We start from the raw sequence: 22,710 nt of genomic DNA on the forward strand, positions 1-22,710 counted from the left end.
CTCTAGGTTACCCTTTCAGACTGTTGAATTAATACTCCTGCCCAGTATAAGGTGTGTGCAATCCAAGATGCACCTTTAACAAGATGCTGCCTTAAGGTCACTGGCAATAGCAGTAGATTACATTATGGGATTACACTTCTATAAAGACAAAGTTCTATGTGATGTTGTAGAATAACCAGGAAGAATACTGTACCAAGATGATGTTCAGATTTAATTAATCTGACAAACAGTTCATAAAAAAGCATTAAATGGAGGTAGTATAAATAGAATGGACAGTGCACAATTTGTTCCTTGACGATTTTCTGAATGAACAATAATTAAACTAGTTCCAATGAGTTCTTTGATGTCCATGAATCTTTATTTCAGAGCCATATCTGGGAGATTAAAATTGACTCTAGTCAATACTTAGGTCATTTAATTGATTAATTCCCTTTCTAATTACTAGTAGACTTCTACATACTATAAGTTCCTGGTATAATAGACATCAGTGGTCTCTTCCTGAGTCCAGCCTCATTGATTTCTAAGCAGCTCCTACCCACCTACTCTTTCTTTCTTTTTTCACCTGAAGAAAGCACTTTAACTGACTAGTATTGCTCCCTGTCTACTGTTCTGTGTATCACTTGCCTCATCTAAACCCCCTGAATAAGAGTTTCCCTCATTGGTTTCATATAGAATCTCAGAGCTGGTTGGAAGGGACCACTGATTTAGAAATAGGATGCCACAGCCAAAAGATGTAGTGCAATCTTAGGCTACATTAATGGAAGCATAGTAGACCAAGGGAGAAAATAATCCTGCCAAGATCTGTCCTGGTTAGGAGCCAACTGGAGTGTTGTACATAGTTCTGGGTGCTACATTTTAGAAAATTCATTGACAATGTGGTAACATGTTTTGTTGTTCAGTTGTTTCAGTCATGTCTAATTCTTCATGACCATATTCAGGGTTTTCTTGGCAATGATACTTAAGTGGTTTCTATTTCCCTCTCCAGATCATTTTACAAATGAGGAAACTGAGGCAAACAGTGTTAAGCGACTTGCCTCAGGGTCACACAGTAGTAAATGTCTGAGGCCAGATTTGAACTCAAGTCTTCCTGACTCCAGGCCTAGAGTTCTATCTACTGTACCCCCTAGATGCCTAGTACATCTCTAGAGAAGGGCAAAACAGGTAGTAAGGAGACTGGAGACAATGCTATACACAGATAGGAACTGAAGGCACTTCACTTAGAGAAGCCCTAAAAAGGATACAACAGCTGTATTTGAAAGGTCATCATATGGAAAGCACACATTCTTAGGATTGACTGGAAGGGAACTTACAACTCATCTCATTTGACCTTTTACAGATGATGAAACTAAGGTCCATATAGGTTAAGTGACTTGCCCAAAGTCATGAAAGACAGAGGCAGGATTTGAACCCAGGTCCTCCACCTCCAAAACCAGGGCATTTTTCAACATACTAAATCCAGTTTCTTCTTCTTGACTCTGGAGGGCAGAACTAGGAGAGATGGATAGACATTATAGGGAAGTCAGATTCTGCTCAGCATAAGTCAATGTTGCATCTAAGAACTGGAGCTATTCAAAGAGTGAAAATGGTGATGTGTGTGTTAGTAAATTCTCCCATTGAAGACCTTCTAGTTTAGGTTTAAATGACTAGTTTGGGGGGTGGATATTGTAGAGAAGGTTCATGACTTGGATAGGTATGGAATGCCTATTTCCTTCCCATTCTGCTACCTGTCCTCCATGCTAAGAATGCTCTTCCTTGTCACCTTCTCCTTTTAGATCTCTGGCTATCAGGGCTGTGCTGGAGGATGTCTTTCTTTCTATCCCCAGTATTTAGCACAGTGCACAGCACATAGTAAGTGCTTCATAGAAGCTTGTAGATGGATACCTTACTTCTAATGTTTCTTCTAACTTTGATATTATATTGCAAAAGGGTGTGTTAGTGGTCACCCACACTATAACACCTTATACCTCTCACCTAGGAATGTGGCACCTATTTATTCTCAGAGCTGGTCTGCTCACTATTGCTTCTTCTCACACTGGAGGGTCAAGGTTCCCAGAGAAGAACCACTACCATATGGTTATAGTAAAATTCCCTCAGGATACTAGGGATAAGCTGACTGAGGGGAAATACATTCCTACTGACTCACTACTCTAGCCCTCAAGCCCCCAGCAATGCATTTCTATTTACACAACCAGTCATTCACAGTAATGACATTTTTAGATATTAAACATAACCATTTGCTTATTAAGAAGGCAAAAATAATATCATGGTATTCTTATATTAAAGCAAATTCATAAATAATAAATACACAATCCACACATAAACCTGAGGCATACATTCCCACTGATACATTCAGTCTTTGTGGGGGAGAGTGGACTTACAGAAAACTGCCAAAGAAACAAATGAGTGAGTACTCATGTTCTTAGTCAATTCATAACTCTAAAACTATAAACATCAGTATCTTCCTTCTATCTCAGAATGGTGACAAAAGTTTCTTAATGAACATAGCATCCATGCTAAATAGATGTTTCTATTGCTAAGCTGAGTTGATCTACACTGTGCTTGAATAATACCTAGCCAGAAAAGACATTTCAGTCAGACTAGTTGATTTAATGAATTATTTCTCTGATGCTCTGCTCTCCATCTTTTTCTGATCAGTTAGGCTTATTCTTCGAATGGTAGCTATAACATCAATCACTTCTATCTTCAAGCTTAGCTGATGCAGCTACTAAATCTGACCTTCCATATCTCCTCTCATTCTGGGTTCAAACTCTAGACTAGAGCCACACAACCAGTAAATGTCAAAGGGAGCATTTAAACATAGATTTTCCTGGTCTCCAGCCTTGCCCTCTGTCCACTCTAGTACAGTACCTTCCTGATCAGTTGGAGAGGAGAAAGACAATCCTCCCTTCTTCTAACCCTCTTCCCTTTCCCTCTTTTAGGGAAACCAATATTAATTTTTTATCTGCTGTTACTCTTAGAAAATCCTTCTTCATATCTAACCACCATGCCAAACCACAGGTACAATCCCCTGCAAAGAAATGTGTTCCTAGAGTAAATGTACCAGTGCCACTAAACCAAGACCAGTCAATAGAAATTGTCATATCAGGAAATTGAGTCATTGTACTAGCTATGTGACCCTGAGTAAGTAACTTAACCCAGGCTGCCTTCCCACTCCCCCAAAAAGGCTTAATTAAAAACCACTTCCAGCCATAAATTAGCCGTTGAAATCAGTTTCTAAAGGAGAGTAGAGAGGAAAGTTAAGTCATCCTACCTTTAAAAAGGGGAGGAAGGGGGAAATCATGATAGACTTTAGAGACCATATAATCCAACCATTTCACATACAATAATAATTACGAGGAAGAGTAAAATATAATCATTGACAATAAACCCATGATGTATGTACTAGGATTATTATTATCCTCATTTTAGGAATGAGGAAACCAAAGCTCAGAGAAATTAAGGGACTTCTCCAAGGTCTCCCAGCCACATATCAGGATTGGAATATTATATCACCCCAGTCCTCTGACTCCAAATTCAGTCCTTCTTCTATTATAACTTGCTCTCTCATGTTCCCTGGAACATTAATAATTCTCATGGAGATGGGGATTGGGTCTGATTCTTTGTATTCCTGCAGTGCCTTGCTGACAACATAACTCATGATGCTAATGACACTGATTGATTGGGGAGCACTAGCTCTCCCTCCATTTGGCATTTTTGTTCAGCCAGACTTTTATTAATTACATTGAGGGCAGAGGCTTGTAAGCCTCTGGCTGCCATCTTCAAACTCCTTGGTGAAAGCAGATGAGACTGAATGCTGGAAGGGACCTAAGTGATCTTCCAGTGCATCAAGAACCCAGATTCTCAGACAAGCTTCCTGTTCCTAGGTGGGAGATCTTTCTGGGTGGAAAGTTGCCCAGAGGAGAAAATTGCTTTCCAAAAGAACACATAAGTTATGCCCAGGATATGAGTTGCTAAATATAAAGATAGAGTGTAGGAAGGTATGCAAGGAGGAGAGAGAAATACCACTTCTCTGGAAGGTAAACAATGCAGAATTGTGTTTACAGAAGCTCCTAATGCTGTATCTTCCAAGTGGGATGCTTCTGCTAAGCATCCCTGACCCCCAGATCTTGTCCTGAACTGGACTCTTCTGCATCTGCTAACACACTGTTTCTGGCACTTGGAAAGCTTCTTTGTTTTGAACTATTACTCATTGTCTAAAACCTAATTCAAATCTTACCTCCTGCATGAGGTTTTCCATGATTTGACTGGGGAAAATGACCTCCTTCTTGTCCTGTGTAGCATTTTATTTTGCTCCTCTATGATACACTTACCATGCAATGTTATAGATTATGATTTTTCTACATTTATGTCTTATCCTATTAAACTATGAGATCCATGACAATTTACCTAAACTTTGTATCTCCTTCATTACAAAGCATAGTTCTGAATACATGTGTGTTAAATAAATATTTGTTGCTATTACTAGAACTGTTACTAGAACATTCAGCCCTTACCAGAGGTTCTCTCTAACAAAACTTCCTCTAATTCATATCTTTGCCTCCTGCCCCAGGCCAGAGCATGGACTAGACAAGCTAATCACCTCACTTCCTCAGCAGATCCAGGATAAGTAGAGGTGAGGGAAATAACTGGGGTTGAACAGGTTGGAAAATCTCAGTCCATGGCATCCTCAGCTCCAAATCTCTTTTGTAAAATAAGTGAGACCACAGGCTAGAAATTGCCTTTTTTTCTATCAATCTCTGTGCTCCAGAAAAAGCTGCAAGTTAATGATATACTATTTAATAAAGTAGATGACTTTGTAAAATTTCCCAACTGAATTTAGATAGATAATTCACAAAGCCCTGAATTGTACTTTTCAGTATCTGCAGAGTTGTGGCATAGTATCAACCCTGCTTCAGCAGCTTCTCTGCATGCCTGTCAAGCTAATCGAGGTTATTGAAAACCAGCTGAACTAAAGTAATGGTAAATGCATTTACTCCAAACTAAACATTTTCCCTAAAATTAGAAGACATTTTCTGTGTGTTGTTATTTGCAATTTTTTTAGATTCATTATGAGGGTGTGTGAAACTATGAAATCTTAATTGGCAAAGATTTTTTTGCATAGAGAGGGAACATTGCATAATAGATGGAAAGTCAGGATTGGAAGTAGGAAAACCTGACTTCATGTTCTGCCTTCATTACATCCCAACTGTGTGACTCTAGGCCAGTCATTTAACATCTTAGTGCCCCCATCAACTCTGCTGGCTTTTACCTTTGTACATCGCTCAAAAATGGTGGTGACACACTGTCACCACCCTGGTGCAGTCCATCTTCACCTTATTCCTGAATAATTGCAATAGTCTTCAAGTTAGTTTCCTTGTCTCGAGTCTCTCTCAATGCCAGTTCATTCTCTACTAAGCTATCAAAGTGATAGTCCTGAAGCTCAGGTCTACCCATGTTACTCCCCTATTCAATAAATTCCAATAGTTCTCTATCACCTCCAGTATCGAATATAAAATCTCTTTGGACTTAATAATCTGGCACTTTCTTACCATTCCAATCTTCTTTTTTAATTTTATTTCCATAATACAGTATAATTAAAAAGATGAGTATGATGTATATGACAGATGTGTACAAAACTGCAAATCTATGCAAAACTTGCTATTCCTTTGAAATATACAACAAAATCATGTAAATTTCTTTTTTCCCTTCCTTTCCCCCTCCATACTCTAGAGATGTCTACCATTAAACACAAATAGGTTTACATCTATAAAGTGATGATTTTATATTTGTATTCAATTTCTCTTCTATTTGTGTTGTACTGAGTTTTTTTAAAAAGTAATTCTGCTTGAAGAATTCTGATTTCCGACCTAATTTCATTCCAATATGTTTTATTTCTCTTTTGACCCATTCTGAAATTTCTTGCTGTTTTCCTACGATTTCTAAAGAGTTTATAATATTCTTTTTTTCATCAGGTAATTTTGGTTCATTTCCTTCACAGCATTTAAGTCTTTCTCTCATTCTTCTTTCTGTCTCTATGATCCCCTCTTCTCATTTGCTTGTTTATGAGCTAGGTTTTTATTCAATTTGTTTCTTTTCACTTCTAGTCTTTATCTAGTGTCCACAGTGACTTACCTCTCTTTTCCTACCTCACTCTTTGGTTTCTCATCCTTCTGCTGCTTCACAGAATCTAGGTCTCATTATCCTCAGCTTCCTTATATTGGAGCAGTATGGGGGTTAGTGGGCCCTTGGTCTCAGCCCAGAATAAACTCTTGGGGGATGAGTATTGTCTCCTGTTAGGTTTTCAATCCTCTCCCCTTTAAGTATTATTTCCCTCTGGCCTGGAAAGACTCAGTGGCTACCACCCCTGAGTGGGAGAGGGCTTCTAGGCTGAGTTAAGTATCATAAGGAAACCTGGGAGAGATCCCCAGAGCCCAAGTCTATAAGATTGTTTTTTCAATGAGTAGAATGAATGGGTTTGGGGGCTGGGAACATTAGGTACAGATTTATGTTTGTTCATGAGGTTTTTACCTTGTACAGTATTTCTGTCTTCAATATCTTGAATGAATTAATGAACACAAGAGTATTTTTTAAACTCTTACTAGGACAATGGAACAGGAGTCCTAGAGATTGCATTCCTCCTCTAGGTTCCTGCATTAGGCTTATGTTGACTTTAGTGGTAAACATACATCATTTCCTTTCTTTAATTTTTTGGGATTGCTATAGGTTGGGGGGAAAAAACCACTCAACTATCTTGATGTGTTAATCATCTTTGCCTTCTTTAGTGTCATTCTTCTTCTTCTTAAGCACAACCAGAGTTGTGATTTTAGAGTCCAAAACATGATGGGTTGTAATGTGAGTGTGTTCATCCTTTGTTGCCAAAGAAGACTATGCTGTCAGAGAAATAATGGCGTGACTTACACTTGACTTTGTTTTGAATGAGGGCTATGCAGGTCACCAGCTTCACTTCTCCTCCAGAGCCATCTGAATCAAGTGACCAGATATTCCTCAGGATGACTGGAGATGACCCAAGATGAAGCAATTGGGGTTAAGTGACTTGGCCAAGATCACACAGCTAGTGAGTGTCAAATGTCTGAGGTGAGATTTGAACTCAGATTTGAATACTGACTCCTGCAGTAGTGCTGTATCCACTGTACCACCTAGCTGCCCCAGGGTTTTAATGTTAATTATGTTAAAAAATAGTTAAAGATCTTCCCTACTCATTAAAGGGTCTTCCCATTAAGGGAAGCTTGATTAAGGGAGATTTGTTTTATAGGAAGACCCACACCTTTTCTTAATTTCTAATGAGCCACTGGTTCTCAAGGGTTTTGATGCCATCTGGCTCTGAAAAGTGTATGTGTACTCAGGTGAGGTTTTGTTTTGGGTCTTACTCATTGGAAGTGTTTGTTTGTCCAGACTAGACTCTGGGTAGCCTCTAAGGAGACCCCCAACCCAGTTTTGAAAACTCCGATGTTGGTGCTTCTTTCTCTGGTTACTGTGATGTATATATTGCTTATGGTCAGACAGTTGGAAGCCCTGTCTGTTGATCTTTCTCTGTTTGTATTTTCTCTGAAGTTCAGGGTGCTGACTTTTTCCCCTGAACTAAGTGAATGATGTATGTACTTGATTAAAGTAGATTGTTGGCCCCTCAAAAATTGTTTTCCTTTTAGAAAAGCAGATCTAAGAACCTGTACAGCAGGCCCTCTTGTGTATGTTGGGGTCCTTGATGTCACATGGTTGTACTCCACTGCATGATGAATAGAATTTGTTTTAATTTTTTTTCAATAAATGCTTGTTGAGCTGAATCAAATATCATTTTTGTCTTCTATCAGGTATTTCTGGCTTTATCCTTAAGTGACCTCAAGGATCATTTAGTTTAGCTAAGTTTCTCACCAAACTTTCTTTCATCTTTTTCCCCCACATAGATTCTTGCTGTGTTATGAGGGGATAACGCTCATAATCTTCTATCATCCTTCTCTGTAAGATTTTACAAATGAGTTTACATTCTGAACCACAGTTTTCCTTGGCTGCCATGTCTCTCCACTTGTAAACTTCAGTGTTTGCTAAAGGAGTTTTGGTCTCCTCATTATGGTAATTGATTTAAAGTGGTTAAACTCCTGTATGAAATCATTATAATCTCTTCTGATACCCTTTCTTTCTATTCATTTCTCATTTTTCACCATCAATATCTTTTTAAAATGGTGATAGCTAGCATTACTGTAATCCCAATTCATATCTTTTTTGCACTTTAATTCTTTCTTGTTTTTCTTAGCAGAGATTCTAGAGTGTTTGCCATTTTCTTCTCCAGCTCATTTTATGATGAGGAAGCTGAGGTAAACAGGGTGAAGTGACTTGTTCAAGGTCATACAGCCATTAAATGTCTGATGCTGAATTTGAACTCATAAAAAAGAGATTTCCTACCTTAAGGCCTGGCACTCTATCCATTGTACCATCTAGCTGTCTAACTCTTTCTACCTGTTTTCCATTAATTTTTAGCTTCACTTGAGTACACTGTTCGGCCTATATAAAAATATTTGAGCAATGACTCTTACATCACTAATAAGTCATTTCCTATTGTCAATATATAATCAATCTCACTTTTTTATTATGTCATTCAGTACATGCCATATCTAGTATCTTATTTTCTTGAAAATATGAAGAATAGGCTTGAGTATGTGGTTTGTAAATCTTTCATTCCTCTTTTTCCTTACTCCAAACTCATGTTTTTCCAACATATTTTCACTCCCTTCACATATTCCTGACCTTACAATGAAGTCTCCAAGTATATATAACATATGGATTTAATTTGGAATGTCTAAGCGGGTTTTTTGTAGCATTTCCTTCTCTCCTTCCTATATACAACATAAATTGGTGCATAAGATGCAGTCATGTTTGTGGAGATTTTTTTGCAAATCCTTTTCATGAATGATGTCATACAAAATCACCAAACGTCTCCTAAATAGTATTTCTTGTTGCCTTTGTACCTGTAACAAAACCAACCATGCCAACTTTTTTCTGTGTTTCTCCAAAAGAAGCCATGGGCCATCATTCTATTTAGTTGCAGCTTTCTTCTGTCATTGCTTTCATTTACATCAAGAATTTCAAAATTAATTGATAATTTAGTTCCTCCAATAGTTTATCCATGTGGTCATTAGGTAAGAATCTTATTTCTACATCCCCAATAGATAAGTTTTTTGTTTATAAACAATCTAAAAACTGCGACCCCAATTTCTACTACTCTGTCATTGTCACTGCAGAATCAGAAAAGAATTACATAGGACTTAGGACCATTTTGTATTTTTCTTTGTTTTCCATTCTCAAAGAATTCATCACCAAGTGGCCAATCTATTAATAGGGAATGTCTCTGAACTTAGAGATTCTGTAACTAGGAGCACAGAGCCACCAGAAAATAGGCACAAAGACTAGACTCCAAACCCTTGTGTCATGGTAGAAACTTCCAAAGACTGCTTCTCTGCCTTAATCTTGGCAAAGTCAGGGTCACTTCTACAACACAGGACAACATGGAGGAGAATATAGAGCAGGAATTGTTCTGTGTATTGTTGAAAATTCTTCATTTTGCTTTGTCACACTACTAGAGATTTTGGGGACTTAATAATTAATTTGAAATGCAAAAAATGCTTCTGAAGGGTTAAGGTATCAGTCATTCACACTGTAGCACAAACTGATTTGATCAAAGTCTGTCTCTGATACTGTTTCTTTTGGGAAACAAGAAGACATTGGATTTGATGTTTGGAAAGAAGAGGATCCTAGTCTTTAGGCCTTGCCAACCATTCTTATCATCCTGGAGGACACCTCGTCCTTAATCAGAGAGCTGACTTCCATAGTTTTTTACTGCCCTCTCCCTTATCTCTAGCCTTTGTGTTGGAGCATTGAGCTCCCTGACTTTCTTGGGTTTTGAAACTGCTTGACTCTCTGAACTAAGGAACAACTAACCCCTTACTTAATTTTCTTCTCTCTTCCTCTGCTTCTATATCTGGGAACCTCAAGTGAGCACCCATTATCTCTTTTCCTTATTACTTCTAGAATCAGACACTCCAAATCATAGGAGTACATTTTCTAGGGTTTAATTATAAAAGAATAAGAGTTTTAAAGACAAATGTCAAGAAGATGCATTGCAGGTGATTGGATATGTATACATTATTTTAAAAGAAACTTGATAATCTAATCTTTAGCTCAAGTCCCCAAACCTAGTTTGATTCTCTTGACCCAGAGCTCATGCTGTGGCATGCTGTTCTCAGCTGAAAGCTATCTAAGAGTTACACACTCTACCCTAGAACAACCTTCCTCCCCAAAATGATTTAAATTAAACCTCTCTGAGCACCCTATACTGTCTAGATCCCTATCAACCAATTAAAAAGTCTCTTATTTGCTGGTTTTTGGGATCCACTTATTTGGGGGTCAAGGAGTTAGATCTAGGACTTAGGCAGCCCTAAGGGAGAAAACTGTCAATTCAGATTGACAACTGTCATGAAATTTAGGATTACAGAATCATAGACTTAAGGAATACTGAGGCAATCTAGACCAATTCGTCCATTGTACAGATGACAAAACTGAGGAACAAAAAAATTGAAAATACCGTGTGTTCAATATCACACAAGTCAGCTACATGGAAAAGATGAGATTTGAACTAAAGTCTTCTGAATTCCTATTGTGTGTTCTTTCCACTGTGCCACATTGTTCTCCCCTATTAAGAGTTCTAGAGAGTTGCTTGGGTCATAGACAGTTTAAGTGGCTTGGTCACTATATAAACACAACTGTAGGTCTGTAGTACTAGGGTCCACAAATGAACTTCTGTACTAGGATCCACAAAATGAAAATAATCAGAAGACAACTTCAGGAAATGCCTCTAATTACCTCATTTATGGAAAGATATTGATGAATTAGAGGGTGTCCAGAGAAAGACAGCTGGGCTAGTGAAGGTCCTCCACTTGGTACCATGTGAAGAATAGTTAAAAGAATAGGAAATGTTTAGCTTAGAAGAGGAAGACACATGATAGTGATGTCATTAAGTATTTAAAGTACTATCATTTGGAAGAGAGATCAGACTCATTTTGTTAGGACCAAAGGGCAGCACCAGAAGCAAGCAGGAGCCCCAATTCCACCAGGGCAGAAGTTGTAAAGAGATCAATTTAGACTCAATATAAAAAGTAGAATGGACTGCCTCAGGAGCAGTGGGTTCCACCTCATTGGAGGCCTTTGAGGAAGACCTGAGTGACCAGTTATTCGGCATGTTGTACAGGGGATTCTTGTTCAAGAATGTGTTGGCCTCGATGGTCGTTAAGATCCCTTCCAAGTAGGAGACTGATTCTGTGATACTTCATTTTAAAGATGAGTCAACTAAACCCCAAGTAGGTGAAATGATCAGGATTTAGAAGTAGAAATGACCTTTAAAAAATCACCCAGTCTTATGTTACATATTAGGAAATGGAGGTGCAGATAAAATGACTTTTCCAAGATCACAAAGCTAAGAAATAGGGTATCAAAAACACCCTACTTCCTAAGGTGATGAGATTGGAACCCAAGTACTTTGATGCCAAACTATTGCTTTTTCTGTGGTACCATGCTGCCTCGCAATTTTAAATCACCCTACCTGAAAACAGAAAGGCAGGACTTCTGTCTCTCCTGCAGCCCAGGGCGTGAAGTCTGTCCTCTAGGAGAGAAGAAAATATCACATTGGAGGTTACCATAGTGACTTACCTCATGGTTGGGACTCTGAAACTCCAAGGCAACTGTGTTATAAAAAGAATAACCAAAGGAGAAGGGCATTTCTAATCAGCTACCTTAGCACTTTACTCCAAAAAAGCAATCTCCCACTGATGAAGAAATTCACCATTCTCTTCACATTATACAGACTATTATACAGTCACCCCAGACGTAAAATATGGTATGCATTATCAAAGGCATTCATATATGAAAAGTTGGATAGTAGATAATTGATAATTGATAATTTAGATAATTGAGACTAACTCCCTTCGTTTTACATCTAAGGCAGCTTACATGAAGAAAAGAAAAAGTCCCAGAGGTTTGAGTGACTTGCCCAAGGTCACACAGGAAGGAACTGGCAGAAACAATTGAAATCTAGGTTTCCTGACACTAGATCTACCAGCATTTTTTTTGTGCTATGTGATACAGCATCAATTCAGCATCAGAACCTTCTTGAAATGCTTTTATCTCGAAAAAAAGTTTCAATACAAACTGAGGAGTGGGAAAGTTTGACCATCATATGAAAACAAAATTATGTGTGTGTGTGTGTGTGTGTGTGTGTGAAAGAGAGAGACAGAGAGAGAGAGAGAGAGAGAGAGAGAGAGAGAGAGAGAGAGAGACAGAGACAGAGACAGAGAGACAGAGAGACAGAGACAGAGAGACAGAGAGAGACAGAGAAACAGAGAGACAGAGACAGAGACAGAGAGAGGCAGAGAAACAGAGAGACAGAGACAGAGACAGAGACAGAGACAGAGATGAACGGTTCTGGGTGTTAGGGAAACAAGACAAAAATGAAACAATCCTAAGGAAGGAGACACAGCATCTCTGTACCATATTTGAACAAAATAAATACAGGTAATAGAGGAGAGAAAGAGAGAGGGCATACCTCCACCTATTAGCTTATAATGTCAGAGGTGTTGTCAATTTTCATCTTTGTAACTTCAGGACCATCAGAGTGCCTTGGACAAAGAAGGCACCTAGTAAGTATTTGTTGGATTTGATTAGTGTGAATCACTGTCTGGATTCTAGGAAAATAGATTTAGAAATGGAAATGTCCTTAGAGATCATTTAGTTTAACCCCTTCATTTTATAGGAGAAGAAAGTGAGATTGGTGACCTGGCACAGCTCTCCCTCACTCAAATCAAAGTCAAATCAAAGCAAGTCATGTCATCTTGATGTCAAGATCCTCTTCGAGAATGAAGAACAAACACAACAACAGTCATTTTATAAATATGAAAACTGAGGCTAGGTGATGTTTATTTGCCCAATATCCTAGGCAATTTAATGGGGATTTAAAAACTGATTGACATTCTGGGATCTTTAGTTCAGAGAGATGAGCATTCCCTCTTGGTTCTTAGCACAATTTAGACTATGGATATGTTTGAGTCTGAAGACTTTCTTGAATCTATTGCACATTTTGTTGAAGTATATCTGTGAAGAGTACTTTAAAGTGACTCCCTGGGATGTTGGTTTAAGCCGTATTACTCTATTAAGAGATGATGCATTCTAATGAGGTACAGCATAATTCTCAATGTCTGGCATACTCCAGGTGATTTTGCAGTGGGGTGAAGTGGGGTAGGAAGAAAGAAAGAAAGAGACAGAGTGAGAGACAGAAAGAGAGAGAAACAGAGAGACAGAGAGAGACAGAGAGAGAGAGAGAAAGAGAGAGAGAGAGAGAAAGAGAGAGAGAGAGAGAAAGAGAGAGAGAGAGAGAGAGAGAGAGAGAGAGAGAGAGAGAGAGAGAGAGAGAGAGATGATGAACTTTGACAGAGAAGGGGAGTTCAAGCTGGGTCATTGACTGGATCTTTGCAGGAACTTAGAACAAAGAACTCTTCCAGTCATATACATGTCTTCAAAGACTGGGGGAAATTTCCAAAAGTTTATTTTCCCCCCAATTTACCCTCTCAAATCTTGTCCAGTTAGAGGCACTGTTCCATGTTCTTCTCACTTCTTTTGTCCTGACATTTCCTGTATCATAATTTTGCTTCATGTAAAGAAGCCCAAACTTGTATACCTAGACTTGTATGCTTAGTCTATACTGAGAAAACAAAACAGATAACCTTAGCTGGAAATATACAAAATTTAAATTAAAACAGAAAATCAAACGTGTCTGAATGTTAGAAATTTTCTTAATCAAGAACTCTGAGATACTATGTTTCTATTAATAACTCTATTTTCAGCTCCATTGAGTAGCAGAGAAAGGGACTGCTTAGACCTGAGAGCCATTATATTTCACCTAAGCTAAAAAAAAAAAAAAAAAAAAAAGAACTACTTGTCTTAACAGAGTGTGAGTTACCAATTTTCCAAAGTGTAGTGGTAATTTAAATGGGAAGATCATTCCCATTCACTAATAGGCTCATGTATCCTGCCGGGTTCACATGGAAACCTGAGTCCCATGAGTCTGTGGTGGGAGGAGTTTGCTGAATGGATGGAGCAGGAAAGGTGGAATTGGAAGAGGCAGAGCTGGGAAGAAATTTGATCAGAGCTAGGAAGAATGCAGGCAAGCAGGCAGCTGGCTAGCATGAGTAAGAGAGAGAGTTTATTTGTGATTTGTTTAACAGAGCTGATTTGTGGGAAGCCTAGCAGGCAGAAGGCTTGGGAATGGTGTTGTCCTCCACATTGTTATTTTGTATAATTTTTTTGTTGCTATGATGGATTTGGCTTTCTTATGTCTGAATAAAATGTTTTGGTTCGGTCTTCCATGTGCAGAGTCTGTTGTATTTCATGATTCAGAATTGCATTGGGATATTTATGGCCACTGTAGGATCTGTGAATATCACATTAGCACTGCAGAGAGAATGGTGTCAAGTAGGAGAGGCCACTAGTCAAAAAACCTAAATTGCTCTTTAGGGAGGAGATAGGCAAAGCCAGGGAAGGATTCAGTTCCACAACTTTTTAAAAGGGAGAAGAAAACAAAACAATAGGGTATTAGTTGCCAAACCTGCTCCCATAGAGTTAAATTGCAGTAGCAAATATATACATTACAAATACATCCTTTTACCATTACAATAATAGAAAATAAAGGATTTGAATCCAGATCCTTTATCTCTTGCCAATATTTAGGGTTCTCTAAAGAATAGTAGTTTCCTTGGATAGCTGAGAGAGGATATTGGCTAACAGAAGGCACAAGTGCAGGAGAGATTGGTAGGTATAAGAATTATAATTCAAGTAAGACTACCAGGGCTTTGCTTCATTCAGCAACAAAGAAACAGTTTAACACCTAGTTATTAAGAGTAACTGGGTAAAATAGGAAACTGCAAAATGTTAGTTTCTTTTTTGGTTGTCAATTTTTTTATTCTTTCTTTTCAGTTCCAAATTCTCTTCCTTCTTCCACCCCTTCCTCACTCATTGAGAAGGCAAAAGATATGATACCCACTGTACATACAAAGTCATGAAAAACATATTTCCATGTTAGCCATGTTCCAAAAAAAAAAAGGCAAGAAAAGTAAAGCGAAAACATACACTTTGATCTGCTCTCTGAATTAATCATTTTTCTCTTTGGAGGTGGATACCATTTTCCATCAAGAGTTCTTTGGACTCATGTCAGGGATTATGGTCTTGATCAGACCAGCTAAGTCTTTCACAGTTAAATAACATTACAATATTGCTGTTAGTATGCACAATGTTCTCTTAGTTCTGCTCATTTCACTTTGCATCAATTCATATAAATCTTCTCAGGTTTTCCTGAAACCATCCTGCTCTTCATTTCTTATGGCACAACAGGATTCCATCATATCCACACTACAGCTTGTTCAACCATTCCCCAATTAATGAGCACCCTCTTCAGTTTCCAGTTCTTTGTTGCTGCAAAAAAAGAGCTGCTATAAATATTTTTGTACATATGGATACTTTTTCCTCTTTTCTTTGATCACTTTGGTATATAGCAATATTGCTAGGTCAAAGAGTATACACAGTTTTATGGCCCTTTGGGCATAGTTCCAAATTGTTCTCTGGAGTGTACCTATTTTCCACATCTCCTCCATTTTCCTTTCCTGTCATCTTAGCCAATTTGATGAATACAAGGTGGTAATTGAGAGTTGTTTTAATTTGCATTTCTTTAATTATTAACAATATACAGAATTTTTCATATGTCTAGTGATAGTTTTGATTTCTTCCTCTGAAAACTGCCTGTTCATATCATTTGACCATTTATCACTCAGAGGATGGCTCTTATTTTTATGAATTTGGATCAGTTCCCTATAAATTTGAAAAATGAGAATTTTTCAGAGAAATTTCAGAGAAAATCAGAGAAATTTGCTGTAAAAATTTTCCGCTTTCCTGCTTCCCTTCTAATTTTGGCTGTGTTGATTTTGTTTGTTCAAAAAAAATTTTTTTAATTTATGAAATTAAAATACTATGTTTTACTTCCCACAATCCTCTCTATCTCTTGTTTAGTCATGAACTCTTTCTTTACCCATATATCTGACAAGTAATTTTTCCATGCTTTCATAATTTGCTTATAATATTACCCTTTATGTTTAAACCATGTGCCCATTTTGAATATATCTTAGTATACTGTGTGAGATGTTGGTCTATGACTAGTTTCTGCCAGATTGCTTTCCAGTTTCCCCAGTTCTTTTTGTCAAATAGTAAGTTCTTGCTCCAGCTTGGATCTGTAGGTTTATCAAATATTAGGTTACTATGGTCACTTTCTTCCCTATATTATATACCTGATTTATTCCATTGATTCACCATTATTATGTCTCAACCAGCTGCAGACTGTTGTGATGATTACTGCTTTGTAGTGTAGTTTAAGATCTGGTACTAGTAGGCTGCTTTCTTCCCCTTTTTTTGTCATTAATTCCCTTTAATATTTGAATTTTTGATCCTCCAGATGAATTTTGCTATTATTCTTTCTAGAGCTATAAAATAAATCTTTGGCAGGTTGGTATGGCATTGAATATGTTGTTTAATTTGGGTAGTATTATCATTTTTATCTTTTTTAGCTCAAACTACCCATGAGCAATTAATATTTCTCCTGTTGTTTAGATCTGTCTTTATTTGTGGGAAAAAGTGTTTTATAATTTTGTTCATATAGTTTCTGGTACGTCTTGGCATGTAGATGCCCAAGTATATTATACTATGTGCCATTATTTTAAATGGAATTTTTCTATCTCTTCCCGCTGTTTTGTTGGTAAAATATAGAAATGTTGATGATTTGTGTGGGTTTATTTTATATCCTGCAACTTTGATGAAGTTGTTAATTATTTCAACTAATTTTCTAGTTTATTCTCTAGGATTCTCTATACCAGGAATAAGGAACCTGAAGCCTCAAGATTACATGTAGCCCTCTAGGTCCTCAAGTGTGACCCTTTGGCTGAATCCAAACTTCACCTTAAAAGAAGATTTGTTCTGTGAAGTTTGGATTCAGTCAAAAGATCACACGTGAGGATCTAGAGGTTCACATATGGCTTTGAGGCTTCATGTTCCCCACCACTGCTATATACCATAATATCATCGGCAAAAAGTGATAGTTTTGTTTCCTCATTACCTATCCTTATTCCTTCAATTTCTTTTTCTTGTCTTATTGTTATGGCTAGCATTTCTAGTAAAATATTGAATAATAATGGCAATAATGGGCATCCCTTTCTTCACCCCTGATCTTATCAGAAAGGTCTCTAGTTTATCTCCTGTTTCATATTTAACTCCTTGTATGTCTTTCTGTTTCAAGTGTGTCACTTGTAAACAACATGTTAGATTCTGCTTTCTAATCAGTCCTGACATCCTCTTCCCTTTTGTTAATGAGGTCATTTCACATTCATAGTTATGCCTGTACCTTCTCATTCTCTTCTATTTTTCTCTAGACCATTCTCTTCTATTTAACTTCCTTTTTTTTTTTTTTACCATGTCCCCTCCTCAAAAGACTGTTTTGTTTCTGACAACTGCCTACCTTAAACTACTCTCTCTCTTATCACCCCCTCTGCTTTTCTGAGCTCCTTACCCTCCCACTTCCCTGTTAGGTAAGAGATGAACTTCTATGTATATGTATGGATATATAACTATTATATATAAATATTCTTCCTTCTTTGAACCAGTTCAGATAAGATGAAGGTTCAAGCATCACCTACTCCATTCCCCAACCACTACCATTTTCACTCCCATTGTAAAAACTACTTTTCTGCATGTTTTTTTTGTGAGATAAATTTCCTCTTTCTTCTTCTCCCTTTCCCCTTTTCTCCTCTTTCTAATGCTTTCATTTTCTTTTGAGATCATCCCAATGTAATAGATTCACACCTGTTCCCTCTCTCTAAGTAGACTCCTTCTAATTGCCCTAATGATGATAAAGTTCTTACATATTTATAATATCATCTTCCCATTTGGGAATGTAAAGAGTTTTAACCTCATTAAGTTCCTTATGATTTCTCACTTATGGTTACTTTTTTATGCTTCTCTTAAGTCTTATGTCTGAATATCAAATTTAACTCTGGTTTTTTTTATCAGGAATGCATGAACTTCTTCTATTAGATTTAACATCCATTTTTCCCCATGTAGGATTACACTTGTTTTTCTGAGTAGGTTATTCTTGATTGTAATCCTAGCCCCTTTACCCTCTGGAATATCCTGTAATGTGGTAGCTATTAATTCTTCTTTGCAGCTTATTGTAGCTACTAAATCTAGGCTGACTGTGTCTCCGTAGTATTTGAATTGTTTCTTTCTGAGTTTTAGTATTTCCTCCTTCATCTGCAGCTCTGGAATTTGGCTATAATTTTTTTGGGAGTTTTCATTTTGGAATTTCTTTTGAAACAAAAAAAAATGGGGATCCTTTTTGGGCAAAGAAACCAGCCTTTATTAAGAGAAACAAAAGTGGTTCTGAACCCAGTAGTTCACCTATTACACTTTCAGAAGAGGATCAGTGGATTCTTTCAATTTCAATTTTGCCCTCTGGTTCTAAGATATCTGGGCAATTCTCCTTTATAATTTCTTGAAATATGACATTTAGGATCTTTTTTTATCATGGCTTTCAAGTGGTCCAATAATTCTTAAATTATCTATCCCCAATCTATTTTCCAGGTCAGTTGTTTTTCCAATAAGATATTTACATCTTCCTCTTTTTTTAATTCTTTTTACTTGGTTTTATTATTTCTTGATATTTCATGGAGTCATTAACTTCCACTTGATGAATCCTAATGTTTAAGGAATTATTTTCTTCAGTCAGGTTTTGTATTTCTTTTACCATTTGGCCAATTCAGATTTTTAATGAGTTATTTTATTCTGCATTTTTATGCCTCTTTTCCAAGCTATTAATTCTCTTTTCACTATTTTCTTACATTACTCTTTTTCCCCAGATTTTTTCTCTGCCACCTTTATTTGCTTTTTTAAGTAATTTTTGCTCTTTTTAAAAAATCTATTTAGCTCATGTAGGAATTCTTGTTGAACTTGTGTCCAATCTGCACTTTTCTTTAAGATTTTGTTTGTAGATGTTCTCAAGTAATTACTTTTTTCTGAGTTTTCCTTGAGCTTCCTTGTCACCCTAATAACTTTTCATAGGTTCTCTTTTTGTCATGTGCTCATTTTTCTAGCCTACTTCTTGACTTTGGACTTTATATTAGAATCTGGCTTTGCTTACTTCTGGGAAAGGCAGTGGGGCAAGATGTTGACTAGTTTTAAGCTTCAGGCTTTTATATCCTCCTGTTTTCACAGCTAGGTCTGGGTTCTTGTAAGCTTTTGGTACTTCCAATGGAGAGGTCTGGTCACTGCCTTCCCAGTCGATGCTTTGATCTTTACTTATGTAGGTACCCCATTCTCTTGCAATTACAAGCACTCCTCTCCACCCTGGAACTGAGACCTAGTACTGGGAAGCAAGCAATGGAGCTGACAAATGGCACCTGGTCCTTTGTCCAGTGCTATCGCAAAGGTTCCCTGTAATCTCTTTTTTACTAGGTGTTCAATTCCCTATAGAAAAAAATGATCTATTATATTGTTTGGGGAAAATTATTATGCTTTTAAACCCAATCTTATGTGGTTAAAGGTTTTCCACATCCAGAATGTATCAGACCCCAGCAACTCTATAAGAATGCTGGAGATGGCTACAAGGTATTTTCGATTCCTCCACATCCTAGATCCACCCAAAGCATTCCTGTTTTGGGTCCACACAAGTTTGTGTTTTGGGTTCCCTGGTATTTTGGCATTGCCCAAATTTTATCGAATACTGTGAGTTACTCATATTTGTCTAAATCTACCTTACTTTCATGTTGTACCTCTCAGCAATTTTGTTTAACTATGTATGTGTAGTTGGTCTCAATCCTATATAGTGGTAAACTTTCCATAGCCTGGATGAGAGGCAGCCATGCCTCCTTTCCAGCTTGCTGTCCTCTTCCAAATGACCTATTAAATTTCTTTCAAAAGTCATTTCAGATTTTAGGGCTATTCAGATTTTAGGGTCTATTTCAGTGAACACTCCTTACCTTTTCTGGGTGCTGCATGCCCCAAATATCATTGCTGTTGCCACTGCCATGCCTACCTCCAAGGTCCACAGCTTGTGTTACTTCCACCCCTCATTGCTCCTGGCCAGCACCACCACCACCATTACCATCCTTCAATGTCTACAGACCTCTCTTTTGGTCCTCCTAAGCTTTCCTAGTCTGGAAAAATGACTTGTTGTGACTTTTTGTTGATTATCTAATTTAATGAACTTTTAAAAGTTGTTTAGAGAGCAATATTATAGATGTAAATGGAATTACAAGATGTACATAATGGCTTTTCAGTTTTATATGCAAGTATTTTAAAATTATACTACATTATGGAAATTCTTGTTTCATCCTGTAAATTAAAAATAAAATAAATTTTTAAAAAATAGGTGAGCTTGGTAAAAAAAAAAAAAAGTTCACTTTACTCTGCTATCTTGGCTCCCTCCCCAGATGTTAGTTCAAATTCCCACATCAATTACCATACCCTAAGGAAATCCATTCCTTCTCACCCTATAAAGGAATAACTTTATATAATTAATCAATAAAGAAATAAAATATTAAGAGCCTATGACATATAGGCACACTCTCTCCCTTATTAGACTATGAGACCCTTAAGAGTAGGAGTTGATTTTTTGCCTTTCCTTGAGTCTCCAGGACACAGTACTTGACACATAGGCACCCAATAAATATTTATCGGCTGTCTTCATCTTTTCTCTCTCATCTGAAATTGTCTTTAAAAGTTTATTTGAATATTTGGGGGAGGAGCAAAGAACTAGAAACAAAGTAGCCACCCATAAACTGCAAATAGATAAACAAACTGTGATTTATGGATATGACAGGATTTGCTGTTCATCCTTCATTTTGGAAGAGGACCAATGACATCACAGGGTGATGTCTTGACTGTGCATGAATTTAATTTGAGACAAAGCTGTCAGTCTCACTCTCTCTTCCAGAGTCATCAAAATTCAGTGGTAAGACAAAAGTCAAGACAATTGGTGATGGCCCAGCATGCAGGGGTGACCTTGGCATCTTCGAAGCTCTAAGTGCACCACATCACCTGCTTCAGCCATCTTCATGGCCCTTGGAATAAATTTAATAGCTAGAATAAAGAATCCCTGCATGATTTAGGACAAGTTTTTTAAAGTCTTTAAAAATGAGACTTTCAGAAGAGTAACTAGGGTGTTCCAAATCCCTTGCTATTGTCCCTTTCCTTTGTCTGCCAGGCACAATGAATGGTAATAAAGGTTTATTGAATGATTGGGATGGATCACCAATATTTTGCATCATTGGTTTTACAGGAGATGGCCAAGGATAGGTGATTGTCTCGGCTGGGGAATGCCAGGTTCATACTGGGTTAATGATTAACAGAGGAACTCTAGGGTGATCTGACTTGAGCTACCCAGAAGCTATAGAGATAGAGTTGGAAGGGACTTAAGGTCCTCTAGAACAGCTGTCTCAATTGTGGAGGAGGAAAATGAGATTTGAAAAATTTAGGTGATGTTCATTCACAAAATAGCATAAGACCTTATCACAGATGCAGTGATTACAAGTTCAATGCCTTTTTCAGTCAGCCAGTCAACAAATCCTTTATTAATTAATTATTTACTATGTGCCAGGCTGGAAAAACAAAGAAAAGGAAATATATAGTCTTTGCCCTCCGAGAGTTCATATTCCAGTGGGGAAGACAAGATGCATATAACTGTGTAGAAGCCAAATGTAGACTGGGGGTCATCTCAGAGGAATTCCCATACCTGTGAAATAACTTGCTAACAAAAGGTCAGAGGCAGGATTTGGCAATAATTTATTTAGTCATTTCCCTATTGCTGGATTGCAGAAGGAAATGGTAAACAACTTCAATATCTTTGCAAGAAAATCCCAAATGACTCATAAGGAGTAGGTCACAACTGAGAACAACTCAACCACCACAACAAAATTGCTAGATATTTATGTTTACTGGATTTATTTGCTTTTTTGTCAACTTTATATAAACTGTTATGAAACTCTGAAGAGAGTCTCTTTTTTATTTTTGATAAAATTTTCGGTTGTCTGCAATGGAATGAATATTTTAGGTAAGTGAATAAGTCTTAAAAACAGACGCCCCTTGTTTCAGGTATATACGAACGAGCCTAGCATATCGAAGGTCTCTTCAGCTTTAATCAAAAGGCAAGCATTATGATGTTCATTGAATTTAGGTTTACTGGGTTCTGACATTTAAACTAAGGTTGAGGTTAGCCTCCTGTGAAATATAATTATGTTAGGAAATGAACATTCAGAATCATGGAACCAACATTTCTTAAAGTTCTGCTTGCTTTCAAAAAGGAAACTCTAAAGTTACTGAGGAGTTAGAGGGTGGCGTATGATGGGACATTATTGTGCCTTAAGAAATGATGACTATGGGCGGAGCTGAGATGGGGGTAAGGACTTGCCTGAACTCTCCCCCAAACCCCACCACAGACCTTTAACGGCACTAACCAAATTCTAGAGTGACAGAACCCACAAAAAGACAGAGTGAAACAATCTTCCAGCCCAAGAAAATGCAGAAGGTCATCAGGAAAGGTCTGTCACACCTAGGTGAGAGTGG

Source organism: Notamacropus eugenii, chromosome 1 (genome assembly GCF_028372415.1).
Source record: "Notamacropus eugenii isolate mMacEug1 chromosome 1, mMacEug1.pri_v2, whole genome shotgun sequence".
NCBI lineage: Eukaryota > Metazoa > Chordata > Mammalia > Diprotodontia > Macropodidae > Notamacropus > Notamacropus eugenii.